Source organism: Lissotriton vulgaris, chromosome 5, assembly GCF_964263255.1.
Source record: "Lissotriton vulgaris chromosome 5, aLisVul1.2, whole genome shotgun sequence".
NCBI classification, from domain to species: domain Eukaryota; kingdom Metazoa; phylum Chordata; class Amphibia; order Caudata; family Salamandridae; genus Lissotriton; species Lissotriton vulgaris.
Window position 1 is genome coordinate 1,263,877,983 of NC_141693.1, and position 19,299 is coordinate 1,263,897,281.

The window sequence follows — 19,299 nt, forward strand, 5'->3', positions numbered from 1 at the left end:
GCTGAGGCGTTGTACTAGGGTACGATGGCAGACAGTGTCGAAGGCCGCGGAGAGGTCTAGGAGGATGAGGGCCGCTGTTTCTCCACATGGCACCGGAATATTTCCTAAAATCATGGGAAAGTGTATTGATCCGGAGAAACAGACAGAGCAATGATCAACAATGTATTGTAGTGGAAGTTAGAACAGGGCACCCATCATCTGCTTCAAAACTTTTGATAAGGTAGGCTGTAACATGGCATGAAGTCTTCCCAGTGGAGCTTGTATCCCACCTGTAGCCAAACAATTTAGCACTGCCAGCAATTTTAAAAGTGGTAGAAAGGCAGAGTTTGTTCTAATATTGGGCTGTAAAGTAGTCCCTATGGGATCCAAAAAACTGAGGATGGTGTCCACGTCAAGGCGAAAGTTGGTAAGGATATACTCCCTGGACACATTTAAAGGATTGAGACACCTCCTGATCATTCTTGGCCTTCTTCTACGCCTATTGGGAGCGTTTTGTCTTGGTTGTTGGGCCTGTTAGTGTACGTGTGCAGTTACAGCTGTAGAACTATTAAATGAATCCCCTGGAGATGAAAGGTCCAGTGCTTCAGCCATGCGACTGTATTGCAGAATGAAAGAGTAATGGTATTGTCTGCACTTATATATGCAGGAGATTAAAAAACTGGAGTATTTGAAGCTGGTGTGTTTGACATTTTCGATAAATATGTTTGTGGTACAGAGGTAATGTTTTATTTTATAATAAACTCTTGTAACCACAAATATACAGTTTAAAAATGAGTTTGTGGTGTCCTCAAACACAAAAAAACAGTGTTTTTATTTTTAATAAAGCTACAAAAAATACAACATAGATTCAACCCACCTAACTATTGTACTGCTGTTCTCTAAATATGTTAAGTCACTGTCAATTAATATTTCCGAAATATATGTACAGCTCTCGCTTGTCTATTTAATATATTTACTATGCCATTTCTCTTCCACTTGCAGTCTGCAAGTTCTTATTCTATACACATTTACAGGGATAAGAAAACAACAGTCATATGTGGCCTTCGCCTTGCCCTGGTGGACTGGAAAGCCATGAACCAAGATTGACTTTCAGCTTCTTTTGAACGGACTTTGAGGCCCAGAGGACTTGCGGCTAAAACCAGGAAGTGAATGTATTATTTCCTCCCCGATTCTTTACATGCTAAAGAGCACATCATTACACGGGCGCTAGCACAGCAGGAGTAAACAAAATAGTTATGGAAAGCTGGACAGGTCAAAGTACAGTAAGAGAGTCCGGGGCAGCATATTTCACACCCTGTCCCGGGGTGCTGTTTTATATTCTGACTGGGTTCGTGCCAATGTTACCATTTTAAAAGAGTGCATGCTGTGCTTATGGAAAGAGCCGCTTCGTTGCCGCGCACAATCATCTCCTTTCAGCTGTTGTTTTATACGGATATAATGCCTCGCACAAAAAGCTCTCTTTCGGCGTAAAGTCGGGAAACATGAATCCGAGTTTAAGAAATATGAACGCTGGCCAGCTACTGTGCTGTGTGGGAGCGCGTTCATTCCCTTTCATTACCCTACCCACAGGTGTACCTACCCAGACCTATTGTTAGTATCCTCTGACTTAATTGGCAAACTCCATTGAAACTTCTGTCGTTTCCATAGAGATATCTCCATGGCTCGCCCAGCCCTCCAGGGAGGGTAATGCTGCGCCTTTGAATACACAGGAACCTGTTATGTCAGTGTCTGTGACTGCACCCAGAACCCGAGCCTGCAGGTACAAAAGTCACGGCGGTTCCTTCTTAAGTGCGCCTCCGATGACTTTAATGAACTAGATTCTCATAAACTAAGCAAGGGAATGGGGAATGGGTCTACCAGTTTAAAGTCTGGTTCCGGAGTTGGAACAAATGTCGCCCGATTATAAGCCCTCAAAGTTGTTTGGCAACAAGGCGGCGTCACGGCTCAACATACCCGGAAGTGTTCGGTGTCGCCTGTGGCAGAACAAGCTCGAGTTCATGGAGAGAGTGCTTTTCTAGAAGGTCTGCACTGGTGAGGTGAGAATTCTGCTACAAAAGGTACAGAGTTAAACTTATTCTTTTCTTTGGAGACGATGCCTATTATTGACGCAAGGCAAGTATTTTGTCTGCGTTGCGGATAAATACATACAATTTTATAGCTTAGAAGGGCGCTCTTTCAGAAACCAAAATACGCACTTTAATGTGCTCTGTTTTAACAAAGAGGTTGTCGTTTGTCGCCGTGCTAGTTTTGGAAATAAATAAAAGAAATAAGAAGAGGAGATAACTCAGGATCTTTCCCGGACTAGGACAATACGTTTTAGTTTACATTCTTTCCCTCAGAAAACGATGTGTGCCACGGAGCGCTGAGTCTAATAGGGTTGCATGTACTTTGTAGAACAAGAAAAACTCATTTAAATGGACACTCCTAATTAACACTCTGAAATGTAACGTTAAAATCGCTTACGTGGTGTGCCTATTTCAGCTATTGTTTGCAATAAAACTGCTTAAAAGTTGTTTGACTGTATAATACACAAACAGCCTTTAGTTAGTGATTTTTGCTTCATGATGCATGCCAACTCCGTGTCACATACCTTCCCCACTATTGGGTTACTTTGCGTTTGGTTGCGCTGACAGTGGCTGGCCTGTGGTTGCCTAGCACAATTACCTTGTGGGTTAAGTATGAGTGGTTCATTGTGCGGTCGCTTTGTCTGGGATGCGCAGGTATCTGAAATGAATCCAGCAGATAACGGGAAGCCAGCTGGAGTTAGTGCAAAGAGGGTGTAATGTGAGCCCAGAGGCTAAAGGCTCTTGCAAGTCTTGTGACTGCATCTTGGACTCTATGATTGCAGGCCAGGCTGCCTTTTCTATATTCAGAAGACTAGTTCATCTCATAATTAAAGTCACTGGAGGACTAAGGTATGGAGAGTTCTTTTAAAGTGGCTGGGAGAGAAAGGGTGAATGGACTCCGATCATAATGTTTTTTTTTTTCTTTTTCATGGTCTGGCTAGACAGCGCAGCTGTCACCAGACAATTATGTGAGCATCTCTAGAGAGGGGTGTTGGCTCCCCTTACAAGTTCGGAGGCAAGAGTACATGTGTTGATTGGGCAGCCGTTGGGTGGATCCACAAAAAGGGGCCTTTTCTCAGTAGTAGTGGGAGGTGTCAGGGAAATGTGGTGAGTCAGCACGGGGGCTGAAACTAAATAAACAATAAAAAACATATCTGCCGGTCTTCTGCTTGCTGCTCTTCTGCTCCTCTGGGCACAGGCTGAAGCTCGCATACTCCCCTACGGTCAATCCAGACGCAGCTGTGTTGGAGAGATGTCAGTGTGCATGGCGGTTTGGTCATCCTAACTCGGCCGGCCAAACCGTCATGGGCACTGACAGCAGTGTCCACCACTCCTCCTCCCCACTGCAATGCTGTGGCCCCGCCCTCCAAGACACTTTATTTTTCGTTTGCCTCTGCGGGCATGGGGGCAACACTCCGCCTTAGCGGAGGAGCCGTTGCTGCTTTTTCTACAGGTCGAGACAGCTGTGATCATTTTATTTATCTAGCTGCCCAAGCTTAAACTTTCAGGGCACATGCATGACAAAGGAATGCTATTAAAATGTCTTAGATTAGTAGACAATTTATGTTGTTTTCCTCTGGCAGCAGCACAGATGGGAGAAGGGCAGCCATTAACCTTCATTGATTTTTAGGTCTGGCTTGACAGTGTAATTGTCACCTGACCTTTTAACCTGCACCAATATTATTCTACAGCTCTCTGTTACCACAGAAATACATATGTATCCCCATGCTATTTACATATAATGCTTCACATTACCATACGACATTAATTCAAAGCCAGACCTATTGGCACTGCCAATGTTTGTTTGAACTTTTTTCTGACCTCTGTTAGGTCTGCTTCAGCTAATCTACATTGAAGGCGGGTATGAGTTTTTGTTAGTGATAATAAATAGCACTTGCCCTACACCTGTGCAAATAAAGGTGGTTTGTATGAGAAAGCAGAGTTTCAATTACACATTGTTTACATGTGCACACAATGAAGATAAAGTCTCTTGCGGGGAATTATGTGGCAAGCAGCAAACATTTCCAGAGACTAAGTTAGATGCCCTGGTGAGCAGGTTCGTCTGCGACTGAATCCATTCGGGATTTACAGCCTCGCAGGGCACGGGAGGCTCACACGCACATGCATCTGCTTGTGCTGCTCAGAAGGATAGGCAGAGTCCTAAACAGCACACAAAAGCACTAATTGACTCCTGTAGGCAGAGGGTATTTTGAGTGGTCACTGCTCCTCTAAGTCCAGTCCACACATTATTCCATAACAGCATCAAATGCAGTCTTGCCTAACAGCACCCACGTAGTCCCTTGGTCAAACACATCACCCACTCTCCAGTGCCCTGCTCCTTTCAGTATTCTGCCTTCCCCCAACTCCCTTTCTCGTACGTCTGATGGGATCACATGGTGGAAAGTTTTCAAAGATTAGCTCATCTGAGAAAGGCTGATCTGCCACCGTGTAATTTAAGCCCAAATCCCAGAGGTAGCTTAAACATAGCACAGTACATTGAATCTTCAGACTGCCACAGAGTTATTTATTCACTGTGGAGCTTTCATTCGAGACTGTTCTTCTAGAAGTCTTTCTATTAAACAGACATGCTGTAGTTAAACACCTTGCTTTGGATCGAAAGTTCTTTACTTTTGAGTATGTACGTATCAACACACTCTTGATTTCCACCAAAGAATAATAATCTTCGAAGACCTGACCTCAAAAACACTGTATTGTGAATAAGGAGCAAAATGAGTCCACCAAGGGTTAAAATTAACTTTTGTCTGCTTAAAAATATATGTGTAGTAAAAACATTATTCCAGTCGCTCTAGAAAAGCCACATAAATATTTAATTAATCCAATTAACTACACATTTGCCCATGCTTACTTTGTTGCAAGTGGCAGAACAATACCAGATTGTTTTTGTGTCTCGGTATTGGTTGCAGATCTACTGTTTACAATAGATAACATATACTTAACGTGGGCTTTGGGCAAGCCCTCTGCTTATGTTTGGGTGTCTTTAATGTCTATCTCTGAAACCTGCTCTTGATTAAGTGGCTTCCCTTCCTATTCTTTTGTTTGTCCCCTCCAGGGTCATTTCTGTCTCACAGGGTCCGGACTGATTGACTTAAATCTTTCTCTGCCTGACTTGAGCGGATTTTGTCCCACTTTCCCTTTCGGTGCCTCCCTGTTTACTATCATTTTGTGCTCCTCTGATACACCTTGATGATCCCTGTTCCACTTCTCGTTTACAAATGTTTATGATGTCTGGGAGCTGCAAAGTCCTCCTTTTTTTAGAGCTGTTGCACATTTTTTGAAAATTTGTATTTATTTTTCTAAAATGGCCATCGGCTGTATGGAAACTTTAAAAGAAAAATGCCAACATGGCTGCACGTGCATCACAATTCCTGTGCATCTGCATGTATTCCCGTGGGTCATGAGCATGTATGTGCAGGCCTCTAATGGACTAGCAGCCATTTTGGAATTTTCTAATGCAAATGCAAAACAAGAATTAGTCAAACCAACAGCTCAGCCTTATACAGATGAGAGCTATTGATTTTGCCAGTACTTGTTTAAGTTTGATTGAAATCAGAATTTATGAGCTAGTTTTAGTCCCTTTTATGAATGCTAGTTCTTGTCTGCAGACGTTGAACTCTATAGTGGAAGATGGCCGTTTTAGATGATAGTTTACAGATAATCTATAAAAGCACTGCCATTTTTCAAACTAGGAGGACAAGCCTCTTGTCTGACTGGACATCAGTAAAAGCATGTCCCACTTCTCTAGTGACATTGGAGCAGGGTGACGGATGGAACCAGTGTAAACACTTGCACCAGCAATGAATGCCATAAACCCATAGTTTGATAGTCTTACAGCCCATCCAGATTAAGGGAGTGAAGATCCGACTGTACGAGTTGTACATCTTGGTGGTAAAACTATAACATCGCTCCTCAAACCTCGTCTTCAGTTCTTTAAGGCATTAACTAGGAGAAAAGCAAATGTTGCAAGTTGCAGCGAACTACTGTTACATTCGTGTCAACAAGAACATATTTTGCCAAAGCCAATAGGTCTGGCTTTCGTGTGCCCACGCATGCAAACTGCACTTGTGCAGGTCTATTCGCGCGGTTGGTAGCAAGTTAAAGCCAGACCTGTATGTCCTATTAATGAGATTAGTCCAGGTTTAAGAATGTAGATTACAACGGCGTTGATGTGTGGCCAATAACAATCCTGATTAACTGGAAGGAGCAAATCTAAATTGCATGTGATGAACTGGATTTGTTGAATATTTAAATGAGTTACAATAATGTAAAGTTGAAACATCTGTAGGTATTATTCTTTACTTTTGTCCTTGCAATTTCCTCGCGTAATCCTCCCTATTCTCTCACAAGTAAACTATTTTATGCATACATTTTGTTACTGGGATTCTTTGAATATGTTCTCATAAATGCTAAGGCCGATCCAAATACAATAATGTTTGTAACATGCACCTCCATCAGACTGCACGTTTTCTGTGGTGAGTCACTCGTGGTACTTATAGAAGCAGATTCCTATTGCCAGAGTGTACATGTTTTTACCAAAGACTTGTAAACTGGTCCAACTTTGTCAGTGAGGCACACAGCTCCTCGTTTTGTTTTTCATTTTGATTTTAGCATACGTTTTAAAGTTTTTTTTATGCAACTATGAGTTTTAGCCTGGTGACCAGCAATTAAAGCTGCACCTCCATTCGTACTGAAAAAGGAAAGTAAAATGCTATTGTTTAGTGCAAATGTCCTTCTACTTAATGCCTCGCTAAAAGTATGCAATCACTACATAAATGACCATATAATGCATAGGATTCTTGTGTTTTTTAGTCATAAGTGACATCGACGGTTATGAATGAATGAGTGAATACAGGTTTACAAAGTGGTACAAAGCAAGGGTGTCCTGGCACTGAACCAAGTTTTCAGATACTCTCTGAAAAGCGATCCCGGGAGCATTTTCTTTGGGTCTAGTGGAAGATTATGCCAGATTGTTGCTGCTGCTACAAGAGCAACAGAGCGTCCTTCACTCTTTAATCAAAGGTAACGTGGGGCTTGTACAAGAAATGCCTTTTCAGATCTACAAAAGTGTGGAGTTATTATGATTGCATTAATTTTTTAAGGTAAATTGGGCGTTTCTTGTTAAGGAGCGGGAAGGTAGGAGTGGCCTGCTGGAGGGCGGCCTGTGGCCTGCTTCACTCCTGTCTGAGATAGTATTATGCGTTGTGGGCGACACAAGGGAAACATTGCAAGGGCTGGCTTCCGTGGCGTAACGAAACTTGAGAGCCCCCCCCCCCCTCCCCCCCTTTCTGGCCCACCTGGCACCACCTAGCACTTTTGCTGAGGCCTCGGAAGCTCGGCCCACCCTCGGCGATGGTGGAAGTTCCCAAAATCACCTGGCCCCCACAGCGAGATCCATTCTTCCCCACCCACTTTGCCCTGAATGAGAAGGGCTGTGGGAGAGGTGTTAATGCAAACACTGTTTCTGGGCTGCATGCGGCCCAGGGGGCCGAGGTGACAATGGCTCAAAGGCCTGAGCAACACCTTGCCCCCAGGAAGGCCGATTCTGGCACACAATCACCCCAGGCGTCCACAATGAAGGGATCTTGAAGTCTGCACATTGAAATATGTCCATCACAGAAGTCGTCTGCCGCATGTAGATAAAATGCAGCACTTGTATGCACTTAGAAGAATACGGTGAAATGAACATACAATAAACTTCAAGTGTGCACATGGAAGAGTTCTCTGTTGTGTGCACACTGGTCATCGGCCAGGTGCACACAGAAGCTGCCTGTAAAAAAAAGCTGTTCACAGGAGTACAATAAATTTGAAAAGTTCTGGCTTACATCTCCTGTTGCCAATAAGAAAAAAGAATAAATGTGATCGGGTCTTCTTCAATCTAGAAGCCCTGCAATTGGCTTCAGGCCACTATACTTCACTCTTATAATCACAGCTCTGCATATTTATTTGTTTTGTAGCGCTCACATGGAGAATTAAGGAGCATTGCTGCAAAGCTATGAAATGGGGCCGCCAATTAAAACAAACGGAGAGATGCAGGTGACTGGCAAGAAGCTGGACCATGTAGGGGGGGGTATTCTGAGTCACTGCTGACGCTTCCAGAAGGGGGCGCTGATGTCAAGGTGTGTGTGGGGACAGTCTTTTTAAGGACGCCTGTCTTTGGGTTCTTTTCACGGCTGACAAATGTTGGAGTCCCCGGATGTAGGCTCAAGTAAGGGTTACAAGGGTGTGATTTGCAAAGCCTCCCCTGCAGATTGTGATGGGATCCCCGAGTCTCACATATATCACAGACACCATCAGCGTGATTGCTTGGCAGGGCAGGGTGGACTGGGAAAGTGGAAAAATAAACCGACCCACAGAGGGCACTGAGATACCGGCCCTTCGGCCCATGCCCGAGTGCCCGCACTGCCAATCCGCCCCTGCCCAGAAGTTCTGTAAACTGGAGCTCAGCCCACTGAACAATCTGCACTTTATAATGTTCATAAGTGGGACTGGACCTGCAGATGACTTAGCAGGAGGGTTTTTTAGGTCCTCTCAGCGTCAAAAGGAGGGACGCTTGGCCCAGGGTGCACAGAGAACCTCACATGGCTTTCTCTGCACCACGCGCGGGGGCAGCCTGCATAGTGGATTCTATAACCAGACTACTTAGCCAACCACATGTCGACCTCAAAGCTGGGTAAACGGGTTCGAGTCGTGGCTGGGATGCTCAACATCCTGTGAATCTGGGCCAATCACTTTATCTCCCCATGCCCAACAACAATTAATGTCAGTAACAGAACTGGTGCTCGTGTAAAGGGCTCTGATACCTTCGGGTCGACTTCGCCCTATATAAGACTGCAACAACAAAACAAAAAAAACTGAAAAGTTCCTTTATTTTCTTCACTATGTGTAAGAACAGTTTTGTGTTGTGTGTAGTACTGACATGAGCTCTGGTAGACAGCTCCACTTTCAAATGAGACCTAACAAGAATACAACAGAGAACAGCATAATCTTGGTAAATGGGCGCTGCACCAGAAACATTTTAGAAGCCCTTCACTGTAGGAACTCAGTGAGAATTGTTTCCCTGATAGAACAGTCAAATGTTAAGCTAACCGTTCACAGTGACCTAATCCCTGCCTAATGCAAACTATATCCATCCCCTCTTGGCCTAGAAAATGTTAAATATTTACTGCAACACCCTATGCCTAAAATCCTATTGTACAATTAAACTCGGTTTCGGCTCTGGGAAGGGAACTATTGTTTGCACCGTAAATATTTAATGCTAATAAAATCTTATTATTTTTGGAATATCTTTTGGTCATTACTTTTTTATTTCATAATTATTTTGCATTTGATGCCAAATTTCCAAACTCCTTACCACCTGTACAGGATTCCACTCTTAGCTCAACCACACTATGAGCACGCAAGGCAGGCAGAAGACTAGTCCAAAAACCTGTTTTGTGTTTTCTGAGTAAAGTGCTTTGTTGCCTTCTCTGCTTCTGAGAAACCAGCACCTTTTGCAGCCCCCCCTCACACTTTCTGCCCCCATTTTGACTACCAGATGCTGGTTTTATGTCTCTGATTGTTCCATGGGCCTTGCTAACCATGCCCAGGGCCAGTGCTCTGATCAAAAGGTATACGCTAATTAGCTGCAATTACAATGAATACGGACAACATACCTGTAAGTTCCTAGTGTATGGTAGGGCACATAGTTTTAGAGGCATAGCAGATTTAATGCACTTAAGTGTGCACAGCTGTGTTATATGCTGTCATTTTAAAAGTCAGCCTTGCTTTGCAGGCTGCTTTTAAAATTATATGCAAATTCCACTTTGGATTTAAAGGTACTTCCAAAGGCTTAACCCTTTCCATGCTGATGACAAACCCCAGCCGTCATGCACTACGGTGCTCGTGTGCTGATGACGGCTGGGGTTCGTCACGGCCCGCCCCTGTTCGTGTTGTTTACAGCACACCAGGGGAATCGCGGCCGCATGGAAAGGGTTAAACTACTTTAATTGTACACAAAGTCACCCCTAAGACCTCCCAAGGTGCCCCAGGGGTAGGGTGCCTTGTAACTATAACCAGGGACATTATAAACAAGCATTTGCAATGCAGTCGGTCTCAACTTTGGGATCTTTTAAGTATTTAGCTCTGAAGCACATTATTGTGGGTATAACAACATTGTTATACTGTGCCGGACATAAGAAACTCTTGGACTACCAGCAGTAGCATAAGCAATAAAAGAAAATGTACAAAGCAAGCTGTTATTAGGTGTCCCTTGGTACATCTTTTGGCCACATAAAGTACTGCACCGTGAAATATGGATGAATCCAACACATCCCAATGACCCTTCGCTCACTCAGGACCAGGTCTTGGCAGGAGCCATGACAATGCATAATTATACCACTGGCACAGACAGTCTTATATGCAAGAGAATGCTCAAGCTTTACGTTAAAGAAGCAGACATGAGTGGAGGGGCGGGTGGGAAGTTCAAGCAACTATGGGAGGGGTGGGGAAGAATAAGCAACTACAATAGAAAAAAAAGCACTAGACAAGATCTAGAATCAAGCCTAAACAGGAGGAGGGGTTATTGTGCTCTGGAACGGTGAACGCGTTGAGATGGCCAACACTGCATAGAAAGGCAACGATGGGAGGGGTGGGGGTGAGTAAGGAACCACAGCAGGAAAATCACTATGCGAGATTTAAAAGTAAAGCCCAGCTGGTAGGAGTGCATGCCGTGATGTAGCATCATGTTCAGTTTGTTTGAGGCACGGACGTGCTTCACACTGACAATGGGAGGCGGAGCCTGGACAGCATGAGACAGGGAGGGAGGAGCTACTAGCAACATGGACAAAGTGTGAATTGAAAGCAGGATGCAGGCAGTGCTTGGCGCTACGAGCTGGAGTTGGAATAACTTAATTGCAGGTGACAGCAGTATCTTGCAGAATGGTGCGGAAAGGCAGTTGTCAGTCGATACACACCAGTGCTCATGGAAAGCTGAGTTAAAAAGTCAATCTCCGATTGCCTAAAAATGAATAAGTCCATTTGTAATGCACCCAGTGCTCATGGAATGCACTCTGATAACTTTGGGTCGGGTTCATGCTATTTACAACTGCGCAAAACACAAACATGAAAAACACCTACTATCCCCAGGGGGCTCTCTTTGTCCTCCATGCTGCAGAGCAGTGTGGACAGCGGGGGATCAGTTGCTGAAGGGGAGGTGGGCAGGTCTGAGGCCGGCCACGGCTGATCACTGTTGCCCCTGCAACAATGCGATACAAAAGGGGATGATGGATGGAGCGTTTGAGCAAATCAAACACTCACCCCCAGTCAACTGCCAACCAACCTTGCCCCGGAAGCCCCGTCCAATTATAGACCAATTTCGCTCCTTCCAGCACTTACCAAAATCCTGGAGAAACATGTCCACAGCGTGCTCTCCAACTTCTTGGAGTCGAATGAGCTTCTACATGCGTCTCAATCGGGCTTTCGATCCAACTTAAGTACCGAGACGGCGCTCCTGGAAGTCTCAGAGATTGTGAAGGAGGTGCTGGATGCCGGAGGCAGGGTGATGTTAGTTATGTTAGACCTGTCGGCGGCTTTTGACACCGTCCCCCATGAGGATCTCCTCACAAGACTACATGACATCGGTCTAGGGAGGTCGGTGCTCAACTGGTTTCGTTCCTTCTTAGCCAACCGCCGACAAATGGTCTGGGCCTCCTCTGGATCTGCCGAAATGCCGCCATTGGGAGTCGGAGTTCCTCAGGGCTCAGTATTGAGCCCTACTCTATTTAACATCCTCATGACCCCTCTGGTGACTCTGGTGGAGTCCTACGGGGCCCAGATCGTCTCATATGCTGACGACACCCAGCTTCTTTTCACCTGCCGTAAGAGCGAAGAATTCGATGGGGAATTGTTCTTTTTGCATTTGTCACCCCAATTGGGAGGCTTATGCCCAGACGTGGGTCCCGTGTTCTCCTTGTCACTGGAGTCAAGCTATTCTGGCTGATGAGGGGTGAAACCCCAAAACCGGTCATAGGATGCTTTGTTCTAGTCCAGGAGGACCTGTCCTGGCAGTTGGGGCTGGACTGTTCCCATTGGGCACAGGGTCAAGACTGATTTGCATTTGGCTGGGTTCAAACTGGAATGGCATGGGGAGCAAAAAATGATGGATTTAGGCCCAGATCTCTGTACTGGGGTGAATGTTTGACATTGTTCTGCATTCTGTCCATCAATAGTTTTTTTTAAATTTGTCATCCCGAGTGGGATGGGTATACCCTGAAGTTGGCCCCATGCTCTCTATGCTACTGGAGTCAAGCTATCCTGGCTGATGAGGCGTGAAACCCTGAAACCGGTCCTAGGATGCTTGGTTCCAGTCCAGGGAGGACTTGTCCTGGCAGTTCGGGCTGGACTGTTCCCATTGGGCACAGGGTCAAGACTGATTTGCATATGGGTGGGTTCAAACTGCAATGGCATTGTGAGCAAAAAAAATGCATTTAGGCACAGATCTCTGTACTGTGGTGAATGTGTGACGTTGTTCTGCATTCTGTCCATCAATTGTTCTTTTTGCACTTTTAGAAAGTGGGCTTATTCTTGATTTACCATCCTGTGCCTCTGTCTGTCTATGGAATCAACATCTGGTTTAGACTAACAGCTGGGTTGTTTGTGCATTCACTCTAGACAGTCACACAAAGGGAGCTAAAGTGTGTCCTGCATATCGTTGAAGTCCATCACCAGGCTTATGGGCCTTCCTGAGCTAGAGTGGTGGGAAGAGTTGTCACTAACACCTGAATAGGGCTTTGCCTGGCATCTAACAATGCAATCTCCACCCCCTGTAGTGTTTCTGGAGCCAAGGCAGGATCCTGCGGAGAACAAAGACTTTCCTTTGAAGTATGCGTACTTCAAAGGCCAAAATGTGTATGAGTATTGGAACTGTAAGCCACATTTTAAAAGCATTTCTGGATTGAGAACTCTGCCATGAAGAAGAGCTGCCAGGCGGAATGCTGCCCCTTTGCTGTATGTTGCTGTGCTGGGATGGCCTGCAGTTGCTGCCTCAGTCTGTAGGCAGTCAAAGAATTGGACGTTTCTTTTGAATCCTGCTTTTCCAGGGCTCTCAAGGTTCTAAAAGGGTTGGTTTGTGCTGACCTCTGGTTGGAAGTCTTGGAGCCATCAAATACTTCACCTGCAGCATCCCTGAACTCTACTGCTGGGAGGTCTGAGCTGCCAAGTGGTACCAATTTCAGTTCTGGGCCCTTGGAGGTTGGTCGTACTGCAAAAGATTGCAAAATCAATGCATTGTCCTGCAAGCGCCTGTTTTTCCAATGCAGCACTGTTGTGTGGGGGAAATTCGCACACAGTACCGCCATGCAGCCAGAGAAATCGACACAGTGCTTGTTTGTGGCACGAAGAATCGCCGCAGCCCGAGTCCAGATCTCTGTGTCTCTGACGTCTGGGACCACTGCACTAACTCCGATGCAGGCCCTGCTGTGTGACTGAAAGAATCGACGCATCACAGGTCTGCGGCTGGAAGAATCGATGCAGCGCCTGTTTCCTGCTGCCTCAACCTCCAGTGCATCCATATTTCTATGCATCGCACCAGTGCTCCAAGTTTTACACTGCATTACCCACAGACCAGAACTGTCTTCAGATTTAGACGCATCGCTTCCACTTACAGTCGAGAACCAATTCATCACTTCTCCTGCATGCTGCAGAACTAACGCACCACTTCCCCAGAGACTCAACAACTGACGCATCACTGTGTTTTCCGATGCTTCCTTCCTCTACAGCTGTTTTTTCTTGTGGAATTTGACACATGCAAAGTAATTTGTGTAAAACCACCACATCCATAGAGTTTTATGGACAGTTTTGCTTAAACCTTTTAAAAGTGATATTTTGAGTTATGTACATTGGACTTTTGTTGTTTTGTTCTTGTTTTGTTTAGATAAATATTGGTTATTTTTCTAAACTGGTGTGGTGTCCATTTGTAGTGTTTTTACTGTGTTGTTGTGTGTGTTCTGCCCAAATACTTTACACATTGCCTCTGAGACAGGCCTAAGTGCTGGTGCCAAGCTACAAAGGGGGTGAGCAGGAGTTATCTTTGATGTGTAATCTTCTTTTCCTGACTAAAAGGAAGTGTCCCTACTTGGACAGAATGCGTACTTCTGACAACTAGAAGTCCCCCCTTTCTAATACTTATTTACTGCTTTGGTGATATTAAATGCTTTGCACACCTGTCTCCTTACTTAAGTCTGGCTGCTTGTGAGCGAAGCTACCAAGGGTTGAGCAAGGATTAATTTATTGAGACTTGACTGGGCCTTATTTGTGATTATGGTGTTATTACTAGCTTAGATACACACCTGGACCTACTAAAAAAAACTCCTTCCAACAATGTCACCTTTTCCTTACTACTGATCCGCTCATGACAGGGATGACTTTGGACAGGCCCACACATATGCACACTCAGTCATATCCATGCATTCACATGTTTGCACACATATATCTACCATTCAAAAGCACATAGATGCTTACACTCTCACAACTATTCACAGCACACACTCAAAAATATACATTTTAAAAAAAATATGTTTTATTGGCTTTTTGTTTCAAACATCGAAACAACCAGCAATGGTAGTACAATACATGGATAGAATCATGCAGAGCAACAGCACCAGGTCATCGGATCACCACTATATATAGTCCAGAATGATGACAGCAGCAGAGATTAACCCCTTGTGCAGACATTATACCAAAGTTAAACTCAGTGCACACTGTGTATTATACAGATTAGAGAAAACATGAGACAATGCAACGTAGCAAATATTGATGTAGTGTCAAACATTATCCTAAGATCAAGTTATAAATGTGGCAGATGAGGGGAACGTGGAGTCCGCTCATTTTCAATCGGATGCTCTAGGAGATAAGACTTGAATGGGTCCCAAATATCTTGAAGGCGGCACTTGAGGGGTAGTAATTCAGCATAGGTATACACTTGATCCTGCCAAAATAACATATCACCAATCTATTCCTTAAATGTGGGCGCTATTCCCCAATCAGTCCCTTAGTCATTGATGCTGGTGGAATGGTGCCAATCTGATTAGGAAAGCATCTTTTCCAGGAGGCCTGGTTCTCACATCTTGTCAGAAGTAATACAGCAGTATGGGCTGAGTGTGTCCCTTTTCAGGCACTAATAATATCGGAAGAGCTCACCCATTTCATTATAGAATTCCTAGCGGGCGCCACTATAGGGACAAGTTTGCACAACTTGCTCTAGTAGAGGTATGGGACCAGCTCCGCAAAAAGGGGGTGCATCTCTTAGAAAATGCACATACGCTCTTTAACCATATTTTACTATTGGCGATTAGGAAGCACTGTCAGCGCCGAGGAGGGGGATGGTGAGAACGCCGGCTTGCTTCTCACCCTATGGCGGAGCACTGACAGTTCAGCAACTGGATGGACCCCAGCTGGGGGTAGGAACCATGTGTGCAGAGGGTAGGTGGAAAAGAAGGACTGACCTGCCGGTGGTCCTGGACTTTACTGCACTACCCGCAACGTATGGACTGAGTAGACCCTTGGGTAGGCTGCTTGTGTTCAGGCACCCCAGTGGGCCGGTGCGTAATGCGGTGCCCTGGATTTCAAGTAATGCAACTGTTTGCTGAAGAGCATTGGGGCCTGCTGGTGCAATGTGCGCAGCTGAGTGGAGATCTTGGTGGGATGAGTCGGTCAAGTTCCATCGTAAGGCCAAGCTCAAGTGCTGGTGAAATGTTGGGTGTTATGCGGTACCCTGGATTTCAAGTAATGCAACTGTTTGATGTTGCGCATGGGGCCTGCCAGCGCCATGTGCGCAGCTGAGTGGAGAGTATGGCGGGATGAGTTGGACAAGTACCATAGTAAGGCCAAGCTCAAGTGCTGATGAAATGTTGGGCCTAATGTTCTTACTACTGTTGACATGTTGTTGCCGCAAAAGGGTACGGCCAAAGCTGAAATTCAAGTAATGTCTTGCCTGATTTACTTAATGCCTTTGACAGGTTGAGGCGACTAAGCATGATGCTCTGAATAATGTATACATCCAAATAGGATGGTTTTCTCCTATTGGTCTGTGATGAATTACCTGGTTTGATGTGAATAAAAGGCTACGCCCCAGACAACATGCTCTGACTCTGAGAGTTATTGGACATAGCGGGGAGTAGAAAAATGTTGTAAATGATAAAGAGTGAATGTCACGTTGTGCGCATACTAATGCTCACTCTGTTTGCAGCAGTATGACCACTGTTGGTCAGTGACTTCCTGTCCCAGTTCAGTGGACCATCTATTCCAGGAAGTTTAGGAGTGGAAGCGGGAGCAGTATAAAAGCTATGGTAAGGGTAGATACCAAATGTGAGGCGCTGTCAGTACGTAGTATGTGGCGTAATGGAGCAACTTCAGGGTGTTCCTTAGGGTAGGAAGGCATATTTTCTTTGAGGCCTTGACAAAGTCATACGTAAAGGAAAATATCCATAGGGGAGGGCGGGATAATTGAAAAGAGTTGTTGTGACGTGCGAAATTTGCTATTGAGATAGATTCCTCCCCAGCAAGTAATGTTATATTTGGCTTTTTTTCTTTAAAAGGCACCCTCGCACAGAACTGGCATGTTTGGATGATAAGTGAGGGGGAGTAAGGGCGGGTAGAACATGGGAGCCTGTGAACATTTGGTATGTGGCGCCAGGCTTTAACAATGCTGTCTACAGAGACAGGAATATGGCGCGGCGGTTGGAGTAGTCAGAATGACACCCTCTAAAGGGATGGGGTCCGCCAACCAGTTTTCCGTTGCAACTTGTGCTGTGTATCTGTGGGGATGAAACCAGTAGTGGGCGTAATGAGCCTCAGCGCAATGATAGTACATTTCGAAATCTGGGATGTCAAAGCCGCCCTGCCAGTAGGGTATCTCATCGTAGACAAAGTTGTCTACCACCCCACACCAATCTGGTTAATTCCAAGTGCAGGGAAGAGAAAAAGTGGCGGCCAGGGTCATGAGGAATATTTAAAAATAGATATAAGAGTTTGGTCAGGATGACCATTTTTATCAGGGAGGTGCGTCCCGCCATGGTGAGAGGAGGAGCATTCCATCTTGTTATGCTGCTAGTGATGTGATCTAGTGTTCGCCCGTATTTCATTTCAGAGACGCACCATTCAATGGGGAAGTCGGGGATGAATGGTTGCACTGAAGAAGTGAGTGGAAAGAGCTGAGATTTGACCCAATTTATGCAATTGCCCTAGAGGCCGCCAAACCGCAAAAATTCTCGGAGCAATGGATTTAAGTTTTGCGACGGCCCTTTGACATATAGGGTGACGTCATCTGCATAAAGAGAGATCAGAATGGGATGAAGGAAGCAGCGAAGAGCCTTGTCTTGGTGATGTTGTCTGATTTATGCCGGCAAGGGCAAAAAGTAGCGGGGATATGGGGCAACCCTGCCGAGTACGGCGGTTGATGGGAAAGGTAGGGGATACATGCTCATTAATTAAGACTGTGGCTTCTGGAGAGGTGTAAAGGAGACGTTGTCCATGCTAGAAACCCTATTGGAAGCCCCATGGATTGCCGAATAGCGAACAAGTAATCCCACTCTACAGAGTCGAAGGCCTTCGGGGAATCTAAGAAGACCGCCACTAGTGCCAATTGGGGATCTGCATTCTGCAATATAGAGAAAAGGGTGCAAAGGTTATAGGAAGTCGCCCTCCCAAGAAAAAAACCAGCTTGGTCTGTCAGAACTAATTTGTTCATGAGGAGGCTGAGGTGGTTAGCCAGCAGTTTGGCAAGAATTTTAGTATCTACATTGATAAGAGAGAGAGGCCGGTTGGAATGGCATAGAACTGCAGGTTTGCCAGGTTTCAAAAGAGAGGTAATAAGGGCCTCCCTCATTAAACAGGGAAGTATCTGTAATTCTTGGGCCTCGATGTATACCTCCTTTAGTACAGGAAGTCATTGATCAAGATAGGTTTTGTAAAATTTGATGGGTAGACCATCGGAGCCCGGGGCCTTCCCGGATTGCATCTGCATAATAGCAGCCCTAAACTCGTCATTCTCGAAGGGAGCTGCCAGGAATTCCCTTTGGTTGTCACCTAGCCACTCCAGTGCTACATCTCCCAGATAATGATCCAGGTCAAGGGTAGCAGTCCTGTGCGTGCCTCTAGAGGTCAGTGTAAAATTCAGTGAAAACGTGTAAAATATCAAGGCTGTCTCTGTGGCGTCTACCAGCTTTGTCAACAATGTCAAGAATGTAGTTAGAGAAGCGGGCCTGGCAAATTTCCGTCGCAAGCGCCTTACCAGGCTTCTCACCTTTGCCATATTTGCGGGCTAAGAGGTGTTTGCCATTACAGCTCGTTTCTCTCTCTGCTGCGTCGGTGTATTCAGTGAGTTTGTCCCAGAGTGTAATACGTTTGCTCCAGAAGTGTCGCGCCAAAGGTCTTTTTCCAACTGTCTCAGTTCACTCTCCAGTTGACGCAAGCTACGCCGGAGGTCTTGGAGAACACCGAAGCCTTTTGAAATGCAATAGCCCCAGATTGTGACTTTAAATGCCTCCAAGATAGTGCTCATACGTGCAACCCAGCCTCTGTTCCTTCTAAATAACTCAGTTATTTCCTCACCTAATTCCACCTTGAAGAAGGTGTCTAGTAGCGCTTCGGGCACTAGGCGCCAACACCGAGAAGTGGTTGAGGAGTTAGGTGGTGAGATTGACAGACAGACAGGAGTGTGGGCTGAGAGCGTTCCGGCCAAGTGTTCACCTGAGAGAACCCAGGGGGCTAACCCGCGGAGTATGACCCAATAATCCAGCCGGGACCAGGAAGAATGAGCTGATGTATAATATGTACCCTCTCACCCGTCTGGATGGACAAGGCGCCACGCATCAATGAGACAATGGTCAGGGAGCAACCGTGCGAGAGTGTCTTTGGTGTTGGTGTAGTGGTGAGGGAGAGGATTTGATCTATCGATGGCAGGCTACAAAGCAGTGTTAAAGTCTCCTCCCCAGATAACATGAGTGGACCCCACCTCAAGAATCTGACCACATAGTGCTTTGAAATAGTCAGGATCATCAATGTTTGGCGCATAGCAGCATACAAGCGTTACCATGCCATCTCAAACCAGCCAATGTGAAGTACTAGGTAGGTGTGTTTCTTGTCATCGGGGAACTGTTCGTCTTTATCTTGTTCCTTCTCAAGAATGATAAACAGACAAACACACTACGGAGAACACCTACCAGCCCCATGAATCCTATAA

At 45.5% G+C, this 19,299-nt stretch overlaps 1 protein-coding gene across 2 annotated transcripts in view; it reads left to right on the top strand.

Moving 5' to 3' along the window:
• The first annotated feature begins 1,676 nt into the window (after positions 1 to 1,676).
• The window catches only part of LOC147712432 (uncharacterized), a 191,646-nt gene continuing 174,023 nt past the window's right edge, over positions 1,677 to 19,299 (top strand). Inside the window, exon 1 of one of the 2 annotated variants that reach the window (XM_086923107.1) lies at positions 1,677 to 2,057. The gene's annotated coding sequence lies outside the window, so the exon portion shown is untranslated. The remainder of the gene's footprint in view (positions 2,058 to 19,299) is intronic. The other variant, XM_086923108.1, reaches the window with a different exon arrangement.